At 34.0% G+C, this 11,644-nt stretch overlaps 1 non-coding gene across 1 annotated transcript; it reads right to left on the minus strand.

The window, feature by feature from the left end:
- Positions 1-739: 739 nt before the first annotated feature.
- LOC119624018 (U7 small nuclear RNA) lies at positions 740-801 on the minus strand. The gene has a single exon (XR_005240108.1). It is a non-coding gene; the product is annotated as a U7 small nuclear RNA (small nuclear RNA).
- Between the last annotated feature and the right edge of the window lie 10,843 nt (positions 802-11,644).

An 11,644-nucleotide genomic window follows, 5' to 3' on the forward strand; every position in this document is an offset into this window, starting at 1 on the left:
TCTAAAATGGTATTATATTCTCACTCCTCCTTGCAAATTAATAAAAAATAATATTTTTCCCTGATGTTCTGATAACTCGATAATAATAAAAGTAATCTGAAAAAAAATTAGTATCCTCCATAAAGGAATATGATTTGGAAAATTACAGTCTATTCATAGAATAAAATAATAGCTTTTAATTATAAGTTATATTCATAAAATGTTTGGCTTATATGTCACAATTTTAAATGACATAACATTATAACCTATGTAATTTTGACCATGTAAAATTATTAAAATTAAGCAGAAGGAAATATACTAAAATATTAGAGTATCTATTTTGGATGGTGGAGTTATGTGTGATTTTTATATTCTTTTAATTTTTTAAATTAGCTTCCAGTTTGTCTATAATAAGCATGTATTACTTTAATTGCTTAAAAATAAAACTTATTGCAAATTTTCAGAAATTTGGATTTAAAACCTGTAGACTTTTAGAAATTTTTTTTTCTCTTTTCTCCTTATATTGCTTATTTTCTATTCGCAATGGTGGTATTAGGCTAGTCAACATGAACCCAAATATGGTTAATGGTCTGGGATGAATGGTGGGGCCAATAACGAATGAACTCAGGTTAGTAAATATTTAGCTTAGTAGAAAAAAAAAAGATGAAAAACCAGTGTTATCTAGGGATACCTTTTTCTTTTCCTGTTTCTTTTTTTTTCTTTTCTTTTCTTTTTTTCAGGGAGTTGGTTGGGAAGTGGGTGTGGTTTCCCAATAAAAACCAGAAAATCTACTAGAAAAATTCTACAAGAGCTGTAACATTTAGGGACATCCATTATGAAAAGCATTCAGAAGGAATATTGTTAGTTAACTACTGAGAAGGTGTCATTACCTATAACCTTCTAAATCGCTAACCTAGCCCTAGATTAGAAACCAATTACAATAATCTTACACAGTCTAGTCATGTTCTGGGGCAATACAGGTAAACACTCAATTCTTCCATGCTTACTCATATATAAACTAGAGCCCCTGAATGTTATATAGTTAATGCCATCTGTTATAATTAAATTTTCTCTCACTTGACATTTAGGGCTGCCGTGTAACCACACACTACATGTTTCACCAGACTTATGGAGAAATTCGCATTGAAATCTGTAAACAAATCTCTTGTGTCTTGTGTAGCAAGTTGAGTCTTGTGAAATATGACTGGCTTTTAAACCCTTCTCATAGCCCCCACTGGTTGCAGCTACAAACATATTATTCTCATGGTTTAACACCTTCATAAAGTCATGCATTGGATTTGGGCAATTCTCCCATCACCTGAATATACTATATCAAAATCAATAATTACAGGCAACCCATTGATTGCAAAAGGCGTAAATGTGCAATGAGACATATTGGAGCACCAGAACTCTTTACAGAGTAGATACATATTACAGGCAATCACATTCTCCTTCAGACGGATTTTGTGTGTGGGTGTGATATACTCAGATATAACTACTGTTGAATTATAGTTGTGTACACTTTCCCAAATGATTCAAATGCCCTTAACAATAAGTCATGGAAAGCATCGGGTTTTTTGTTGTTGTTGTTGTTTTTTATTTGTTTGTTTTTTCAATAAGAAAAAAAGATCTTCTATCAAACTTGGGATATCGAATTTGAAATTATCTTTCTCTTATTTCTCTCTATTGGATCCACAGACTCCAGGAATAAGACAGTAGAGACCTTTTCTAATAAACACATATTTGATGGCTCCCTTCACCCTGCAGTTTGAGATAGCAACCTCCCTACCTTCTGCACTCTGAGTTATACCTTCTGTCTGAAAATCACAAAGAAAAATAGTCTCTAACTCTGTGTAGCCCATGATAAGGCAAACTTTAAGGGAAATTTATACCACAAAAGTGTCAGGATTGTTTTAGGGAAGGAGTAGAGTTCAGAATTAAACACACAGAAAAAATGTTACATTACAGGATTGTATTATACAAAATTTTTGCTATTTTTTTCACTAAAGAAGGTAACATAACTGAAGTATACTATACTTCAATCAATTTAATTTTGAAGAATTAAATTTTAAGAAGAAACTATTTGTAGAAGCCCAAATATGTGTACCAGATATTTAAAATCTTATGTGTGATTAAACTACAATAATGGAATAATTGCTCTGCAGGCTTAATTTTAGCAGGCATGCTTGCCAGGCAGCTAGCTTCATGACAATAATGGGAGGCCCTCTTGGGTAATGGTTAAGAGCACAGACTCTGGAATTAGATGACCTGAGTTTAAATCCAGACTCTACCACTAACTGGCTCTGTGACTGTGGGTGTATTATTTAATCTCTTTAAGCATTAATTTTTCTCAGAAGTAAATGGGAATTATGATATGATCCTATTTACTTTACCAGATTGCTATAAGGATTGAAGGAGAGATAGTATGCATAGAACACTTAAACACTGTTTGGTTGCTAATAAATGATTTTTAAGACTAGTGCTTGTTAACTACAATAATTACCAATGGGATGTTTGTGAGAGGGAGATAAAAGCTTCATGTATTATAAAAGCTGATTCCTAGTTCACATGGCCATATGGCCATTTTCTTTTTGTTCCTAAATATTACCTATGAGCGGCTCACTGTAAATATTCAGATGTTATCTTTGTGTTCGATAAACTGAATTATTTTCTTATTTAGTTATATCAGTAAAGTTGAGTGGTGAAATCCAGAATGAAATGAAGATTTGTTTTCCAACAAGAGAATACCAGCTATTGTCACCCACAGAATATCAATTGCCAGTATATCCATGCATCTCACAAAAAATGTGCAGAACACATCCTCTTCCAGGATCTCAAGATTACAAAGTAAATAAGACAAGGGAACTGCCCTCAAGGAGCTTTTCGTCTGTAGGCAAAATGAGACAAATAACAAATAACTCTGCTATGTGGCAGGAAGGGCTATGCTCCTGAAGAAACACAGGCATGAACTGTGTTGGGAGTTTAGAGGAAGCTATCGTTCCTTCTCTAATCCATTCAGGAAGAAAATTCGTGGGAGAGGTAGCGTTTGAATGGGGTTTTGAGAGAGCAAGATTTGAGTGTGATGTTAGGAAGAAAATGCAGCAGTTATGGTAACTGCATTATCTAATATTAGAGTTTTGATGTTTCTGATCTATGTCTGTGTAAGATGTTATTTTCTGCATACTTTGTTTGTGAGATAGCTCAAAGTTCAAGGAAATTAGATTCCCCATGCTGCACGTTGTAGAGAGACACTAGGAGGACTTCCTATAATTAACTGCCTCACCACAAAATTAATTCAAAATTAATCTGATATACATGTAAAAATTAAAACTATAAAATTTCTAGAAGAAAAATTTGCAAGCTACAGGTAGACGAAGATTTATCAACACTTATAAACAATATTATATAAAACCTAAAATCTTTTGGTCATCAAAAGATATCGTTAAGACAATCAAAATGCCACCACACAATGGGAGAAGAGAACATCTGTGCTGAATGTATGAAGGTCTCTTACAATACAATATATAACCCAATTAAAAAATAGGCAAGGTCGGGCTCTGTGGCTCATGCCTGCAATCCTAGCACTTTGTGAGGCCAAGGCGGGTGGATCACCTGAGGTCAAGAGTTCAAGACCAGCTTGGCCAAAATAGTGAAACCCCATCTCTACTAAAAATACAAAAAAATTAGCTGGGCCTGGTGGTGGGTACCTGTAATTCCGGCTACTTAGGGAGGCTGAGGCAGGAGAATTGCTTGAACCTGGTAGATGGAGGTTGCAGTGAGCCAAGATCGTTCCACTGCACTCCAGCCTGGGCAATAAGAGTGAAACTCTGTCTCAAAAAAACAAAACAAAAACAAAAACAAAAAAAGGCAAAAGACTCCAACAGATATTTAAAAAGATATACAAATGACCAATAAGCATATGAAAAGATGTTTCTTATCATTAGTTAGAAAAAAAATTCAATGAACTGCAACTAACTAAAAGTAAAAAGATTCACAATAAGTGGTATTGATGAGGATATGGTGCAAGAAATCTCACACATTGCTTTTGGGAATACAAAATGGTGTAGCCACATTGGAAAACAAATGGCGGTTTATTATAAAGCTAAACACACAAATATCCTATGACACAGAAATTATACTCTTAGGTATTTACCCAAAGGAAATGAAAACACATGTCTACAAAAAAGGTTTGTACAAGAATGTACAATTATGACCAGGCACAGTTGCTCACACCTGTAATCCCAGCACTTTAGGAGGCTGAAGTGAGCAGATTGCTTGAGCCCAGGGGTTTGAAACCAGACTGGGCAACATGGGGAAACCCTGTCTCTACAAAAATTATGAAAATTATCCAAGCATGGTGGCATGCGCCTGAAGTCCCAGCTACTTGGAGGGCTGAGGTAGGAGGATCTTTTGGGCCTGGGAGTTCAAGGCCGCAGTGAGCCATGATTGTGCCACTGCACTCCAGCCTGGGCAACAGAGTGAGACCCTGTCTGAAAAAAAAAAAGGTACAATTAATAGGCTTGATGTAATAAATATATTAAAATGTCTCACAACAGGGAATACATATTTTTTCAAGTACAAATGGAGCATTTATAAAAAATTGATTATATACTACTTAAAAATACCAGTCACAACATAATTTCAAGAAAGGCTAGTATGCTACCTTCTCTGATCACTAGAAAACAATAGTAAAAAGTATCTCCCACAACCCACATAAATTTACTAACTTAGTCATATACTTATTGGTTAAGGAAGGAAGTAAAATAGATATTAGGAAATAATTACAGTTAATGACAATAAAGCTACATATCAAAACATTTGTGACCCAGTTTAATCCATATTTGTAATTAATGTACAGCTTTAAGGACATTTATTTAAAAATAAGAATAAAAAATAAAGGAGTTAAACTTTCAATTTAAGATGCTACAAAGAGAACCACATAATAAATGAAAGAAAGTTGAGGGAAGGAAATAGTAAAGATAAGAGCATATTTTAATAAACTGGAAAGCAAAGAATACCAAGTATGAGCAAACCCAGAAGCTGGTTGTTTAAAAAGATGAATAAAATCCACAAACTTAAATCAATACTGATCTAAAAAAAAGACACAAATCAACAAGATTAGGAATGGAAGTGGGGCAAGTGCAAATGCATTTGAGCCTTAAAACTCGTGAGAAAATATCATGAACAACCTTATTTCAGTAAATTAGAATACTTAGAGAAAGAAATAATTTTCTAGAAAAAATGTTTGTTATTGTTTTTCTTTAGAAGCAGCATAGTATAATGATTAAAAGTGTAGCTTCTGTGTCATATTTCCTGGGCCTGAATCTCAGCTTACTCCTTACTCGTGGTGTGATCTGGAGCAAATTAATTAAATTCTCAACTTTTCCATTTGGAAAATGTGGGTAATCATAACATCTCATAGAGTTGATATAAAGATAAAAATAAGAATGGTTGTAACATGCATAGAACACCACCAGACAAATATTAAGTGCTTCATAAATATTTTCTATTATTTTGTTAATATTATTGTCAGTGACCAAATCTAACTGAAGAATAGAAAAAAATGAATAAACTAATAGCAACTAAGAATCAAATACTGCCTCCATGGGTTCATTTGCATTGTTTTATAAATGAGCTTTACCAGGCTTTCATATAACAATAATTCTCACTTTTAATAGACTACTCTAGAGAATTGAAAAAGAGACAAGGCAAATATAACCTTGATAAAGACAATAAAGTACACGATAAGATCAGTACAATAAAATAACTTATTAACCAATATCATTTAACAATATAGATGTAAAAATATATAAATTAAAAATTGGCAAATTAAAATGTATTAAAAACATATTGTGGCTGAGTATTCTGTGAAAGGAAGGAAGATGTAACATTGGCAGAATATAGTAATGTAATGCATATTATATCAATTAATTCAAAAGAAATAAATAACATTTAACACTAATGCATGAAAAAATGCTTTACAAAGCAAGAATAAAGTGAAGCTTTATACAGTTTAATTTTAATTTCTGACATAGTAGATTTTGATGTGAAAATACATGTTTAGAAATTTGTAGCAAACATCATACTTAATGTTAAGCTTCTAGAAGTATTCTCATTTAAGTAGCAAATAATAATGCCTACACTCAACATTTCTATTCAATATTGTCTTAACATCCCAGACATTATAATAGGGCAAAACAAAGAAGTAAGAATGGTAAGAATTAAAAAGGAAGAGATAGGTTGGGGGCGGGAGCATTGCTTCATACCTGTAATCCTAGCAGTTTGAGAGGCTGAGGCTGGTGGATCGTCTGATCCCAGGAGGTCAAGACCAGCCTGGCAGCATGTTGAAGTGCTGTCTTTACAAAATGATACAAAAAATTAGCTGAATGTGGTGGTGGTGTGTGCCTGTGATCCAAGCTACTCAGGAGGCTGAAGTGGGAGGATTACTTGAGTCTGGGAGGTCAAGGCTCACTTGGGAAGTTGAAGCTACAGTGAGCCATGTTTTCACCACTGCACTCCAACTTGGGTGACAGAGGGAGACTCTGCCTCAAAAAAAAACAAAAAAGGAAAAGATAAAATATTTTTTCTCAGGCAATATAATTATCATATATTTAGATAATATGCACACTATTACAACTAATATGAACACTACATTGTTAGATATGAACCCAACATACTCAACTCAATCGCTTTCTTTTACAATAACCATTTAGACAATATAATAGAAAAAACTCATTTTTAAGCTACAAAATATTAAAGGCATGTAATGCTGAATATCACAAAAATCTCTAAGAATTTATGTAGGAATTATAAAAATTCTTAAAAACATAAAAGAAGCTAGTATGTAAAGGAACAATACATGGTGTCAATTTAAATGTAGACTCAGTATTGCAGTAATATAAATTCTAGGCAAATAATCAATATATTTCAATGCTAGTTCAATAAAAATCTAAGTAGAGTGTTTCATGGAACTAAACCAGCGGTTTCTAAAGTTAATATAGAATAGCAAGAGGCTAAAAACAGTAAGGAAAATCTAAGGAAGAACAAGTTGGGAGGGGCAAGTCCTAGCAGATAACAAAACTTGGAAAACTTTGGAAATTATGACAGTGTGTATTATGCAGAGGCAGACAGACAAAGAGAACAGAACAGAGAGCCAGAAAAATAATCCTTATATTGATATATGACAGAGGTGACTTTAGAAGCCAGTGGACTAAGCAATAAATGCTGATGGAGAAATTCATAATTCACAGAGAATATAGAAATAATGATAGAACCCTACATCAACCCCCGTACAAAGAGAAAAGATTAATCCTAAGGTGGGGCGGGGAATCGGACCAAAATGTCCAAGGCAAAACTTGAAAACTTTTAAAGAAAATAAGTATTAATGTCATCATGATCCTAAGATAATGGAACGATTTTTTAAAAATAAGGAAGACATTGATAGATCTGAGTAAGTTAAAAAAATAAAAACACAAAAAGGAAAAAGTCTGCATATGAACAGATACTATAAATAAAATAGAAAGGTGTGCCAGAGCTGGAGATATTTTCAATATACAAAATGAAAGCAGGATTGAGAAACAGTGAGAAATATTATTTGGAACTAAATTATCAGAGTTCAATCCAGATTTAACCACTGGACAACTTTGGGCAAGCTATGTCACGTCTATGTGCTTCAGTTCCCTATACACAAACTGGAGCTAATAAATCTCACCATCTTTTAGGGCTGTTATAAAGATCAAATGGGTTAATTAACATAAGGTGCCCAAAACAAGGTCAGGCATATTATAAGCACTTAATAATGTTAGATATTATGTTATAGAATTGGTGTTAAAATATATAGAGAAATACTAAAAATAAGTAAGAAAGACAAATAAATTGAAAAATGGGCAAATATGTGGTTTAGCATTTCAAAGAATAGGACACTTAAATTTCCAATAACTATTAGAAAAGATAGTCAAACTTATTAGTGATCAGGTAAATGTAAATTAAAACTACAAGGAGATACTGTTTCATGCTCATGAGATTGTCAAAATTCAAAGTGTAGGGAGGGGTGTAGAGCAATAGAAAATCAACAAACTACTTGCTATGAATATAAATTACAGCCAGGGGCAGTGCTCACATCTGTAATCCCTGCTTTTTGGGAGGCCAAGGAGGGAGAATTACTTGAGCCCAGGAATTTGAGACCAGCCTGGGCAGCAATAGTGAGACTCCATCTCTACAAAAAGTACAAAAATTAGCTGAATGTGGTGGCATGTGCCTGTAGTTTCAGCTACTCGGGAGGTTGAGGTGGGAGGATTGCTTGAGCCCGAGGTTGAGGCTGCAGTGAACCAAGGTCAGGCCACTGCACTCCAGCCTGGGTGACAGAGCTAGACACTGTTTCTATAAAAGAAAAAGAAAAAAAAAAAAAAAAAGGAAAAGAAGAAGGAGAAGGAGGAGGAGGAGGAGGCAGAGGAGGGTAAATTACTACAACCAATTTGGAGAATAATGAATAATTTGACATTATCAAGGAACACTGATGATGCTCATGGTAGATAATCCAGCAATTGTACTCCCAAAATATAAACACTAGGGATTTAGTATGAATGCTGCAAAAGACACATACAAGAATATTCTTAACAATATCATTTATGATGGTAAATAACTGGAAGAAACCCAAATGTCTTTCAGTAGAGGAATGGATAAATACTATAGTGGTAAATTTATATAAAGAAGCTGTACATTCAGTACAATGAATGAACAAGAACTAGGGCTATGTCCATCAACATGGATAAATATCAAAAACATAGTGTGAATCACGATTTGTACACTAGGTCCCATTTCTTCTCACCCACTATAGCACATCACTCTTAAGAATTTCTCTCTTATCTGCATGACCAAATTTATTATTTCAACTAGATTATTCCCATGAGCATACAACTTGCTATACCTTGTCCTGTCTTATACTCCCTTCCAGCTACTATTCCATTTCCTTTATAGTAGAACTCTTTGAAAAGTTGATTATACTTAATGTTTCCAATTCTCCTACCATTCTCTTGCTTAATCTTTTTAAATTCTTATTATACAAAATATTATTTGCAAATTTCAATTCTTCCTCTTTTATTAATTAAATATTTTCAATAGATAATAGACTCATAGTTTAGAAAGTTTAAAATATAAAGATTCTATATGCAGTGAAAACTCTTCCATCCACCCCAATCTCTCTTCTACACAATTTCCGCTCTCTTTTCTCAACAATTATTTCTTTCTCGTGTATTAGTTCAGTTTATTTGTATAACATGAAACTGCAAATAAATATTCTTATTTTCCTCTATTTTCTTTTTTCTTTTTTTTTTTTTTTTTTTTTTGAGACGGAGTCTCGCTCTGTCGCCCAGGCTGGAGTGCAGTGGCCGGATCTCAGCTCACTGCAAGCTCCGCCTCCCGGGTTTACGCCATTCTCCTGCCTCAGCCTCCCGAGTAGCTGGGATTACAGGCGCCCGCCACCTCGCCCGGCTAGTTTTTTGTATTTTTTAGTAGAGACGGGGTTTCACCGTGTTAGCCAGGATGGTCTCAATCTCCTGACCTCGTGATCCGCCCGTCTCGGCCTCCCAAAGTGCTGGGATTACAGGCTTGAGCCACCGCGCCCGGCCATTTTCCTCTATTTTCTACATAAATGTAGAATATTATGCTGACTGCTGCATAATTCTTTTTTTCAGTTAATGATGTGTTTTGGAGGCCATTTCATATCAGCACATAACAGCTTTTCAATTATCTTTTAACAAGTGTCTAGTTAATTTATTTTACCACTTTTCTATTGATGAACATTTCAATTGTTTCCATACTTTTGCATTTACAATGCTGCAATAAATGACCTTATATATATACTATTTTGTATGTGTGTAAGGATATGTGAATCAATTTCCAGAAGCAGAATTCCTAGGTCAAAGAAAAAAGGCATTTAATTTTTTTTAGATATTGACAAATTTCTTTTTCAAGGGATCATGACAGTTTAAACTTCTAGCAATGTATGAGAGTACCTGCTTCTCCATCACCTCTCCGAGAAGTCCTATCGTGAAATTTTTATTTTAAAAATTCTTATAGGTAGAAAACGGCAACTAGTTTTAACTTGCATTTTTCTAGCTGAAGTCGAATATTTCTTCATATGTTTAAAATTTTGTATTTATTTTTCTGCAAATTATTTATTTTTCTCATTTGCCATTTAAAAAAAACTGGGTTATTGCTATTATCAATTTCTAGGAGCTCTTTAAATATTGGAGCTATAAAAGAAGCTCCAATAGCCATTCTGTCTGTGACATAGTTTTTGCTTTTGCTATTGCTGTTACTTTGTTCTTTTTTTTCCTGCCATGCAGACGTTTCTTTTTGTTTTGTAACTTGTTGATATTATATCTTGGTTAGAAGAACTGGCCCCACTCAAATTATAAAACAATTTCCCCAAGTTTTCTTCTGGTGCTTTTATTGAGCTGTTATTTAAAACATTTAAATCTCCGGACCTCTTAGAACTTATGCTTAGAATATGGTATAAGGCTTCGATCCAATTTTATTTTATTTTTCCAGATAGCTACCAGGTTATTCCATCTTTTTTGAGTATTCCATCTTTTAAAGGCCAACTTTAGGCTACTTCTAGATTTCCTTATTTCTATATATTGATTTATTTGTCTATTTATGTACCAGTAACACATTGTTTCAATTTAAGGGTTGAGGCTTCAAGCAGATTTTAATATCTAATCAGGCTAATTCCTCCATTATTGCCCCCCACCTTTTTTTGAGAGTTCCTTCACTATTCTTGTCTATTTTTCCACACAAAGATGGTATAGGTGTCTAGTGCCACAAAAAATCTCATTGGTGCTTTCTATCAGCAACCCATTACATTTATAAATTAACTTACAGAGAATTAATATCTTTGTAACACTGAGTTTTTTGATCCAAGAGCTTGGTGTGTCATTCATTTCTTTTATTTTTTTCTGGCAAGTTCCTTTCATATAACCTTACATATTTCTTTTTATTCCTAGAGATCTCATCTTGATTCTTTCTTATCTCCCTAAACTGTAAACATTGGGATATGCCAGGGATTCATTCTTAGCCTTTTCTTTTCTCTTTTCTATCCATACCTCCTTCTTTGGTTATCTCATCAAGTCTCATGGTTTTGCACACACATTAGGACCGAATTCCAGCTTTATCAGTTTTACATATTTTTATTGGACCTTCCCCTGAACTCCAGAACTCCAGATATATACCACTGAACACTCCTGGCTGTTTAACAGACATATATCTAACGCAACATGACTAAAATCAATCTGGAAGTTTTTCTCTCTGGGTCCGACTTTTCCCCCAGTCTTCCCCATCACAGTTATTAATAACTCTCTCTTTCCAGTTGTTCAAATCTCGAACCTTGGAGTAATCCTTGACTCCTCTATTTTCCAAACTTTACATCCAATCATCACCAACTTTTGCCAGGTCTTCTTTAAAAAACGTATCCAGAATCTGACCACTTCTTACCAGGCACCAGCATTTCAACTTGAATTATGAAATGGCCTCCTAACTGGGTCTTCCTGCTTTCACCATTGCCCTTCTATGGTCTGTTTTCTACATAACAGCTGAACTAAAACAAATATAATGTAAGTGTTATTATATCACTTCTCTCTTCAAAATCACTCAAAGGTTGTCCACT

Source organism: Chlorocebus sabaeus, chromosome 7 (assembly GCF_047675955.1).
Source record: "Chlorocebus sabaeus isolate Y175 chromosome 7, mChlSab1.0.hap1, whole genome shotgun sequence".
In the NCBI taxonomy this organism is placed as follows: domain Eukaryota; kingdom Metazoa; phylum Chordata; class Mammalia; order Primates; family Cercopithecidae; genus Chlorocebus; species Chlorocebus sabaeus.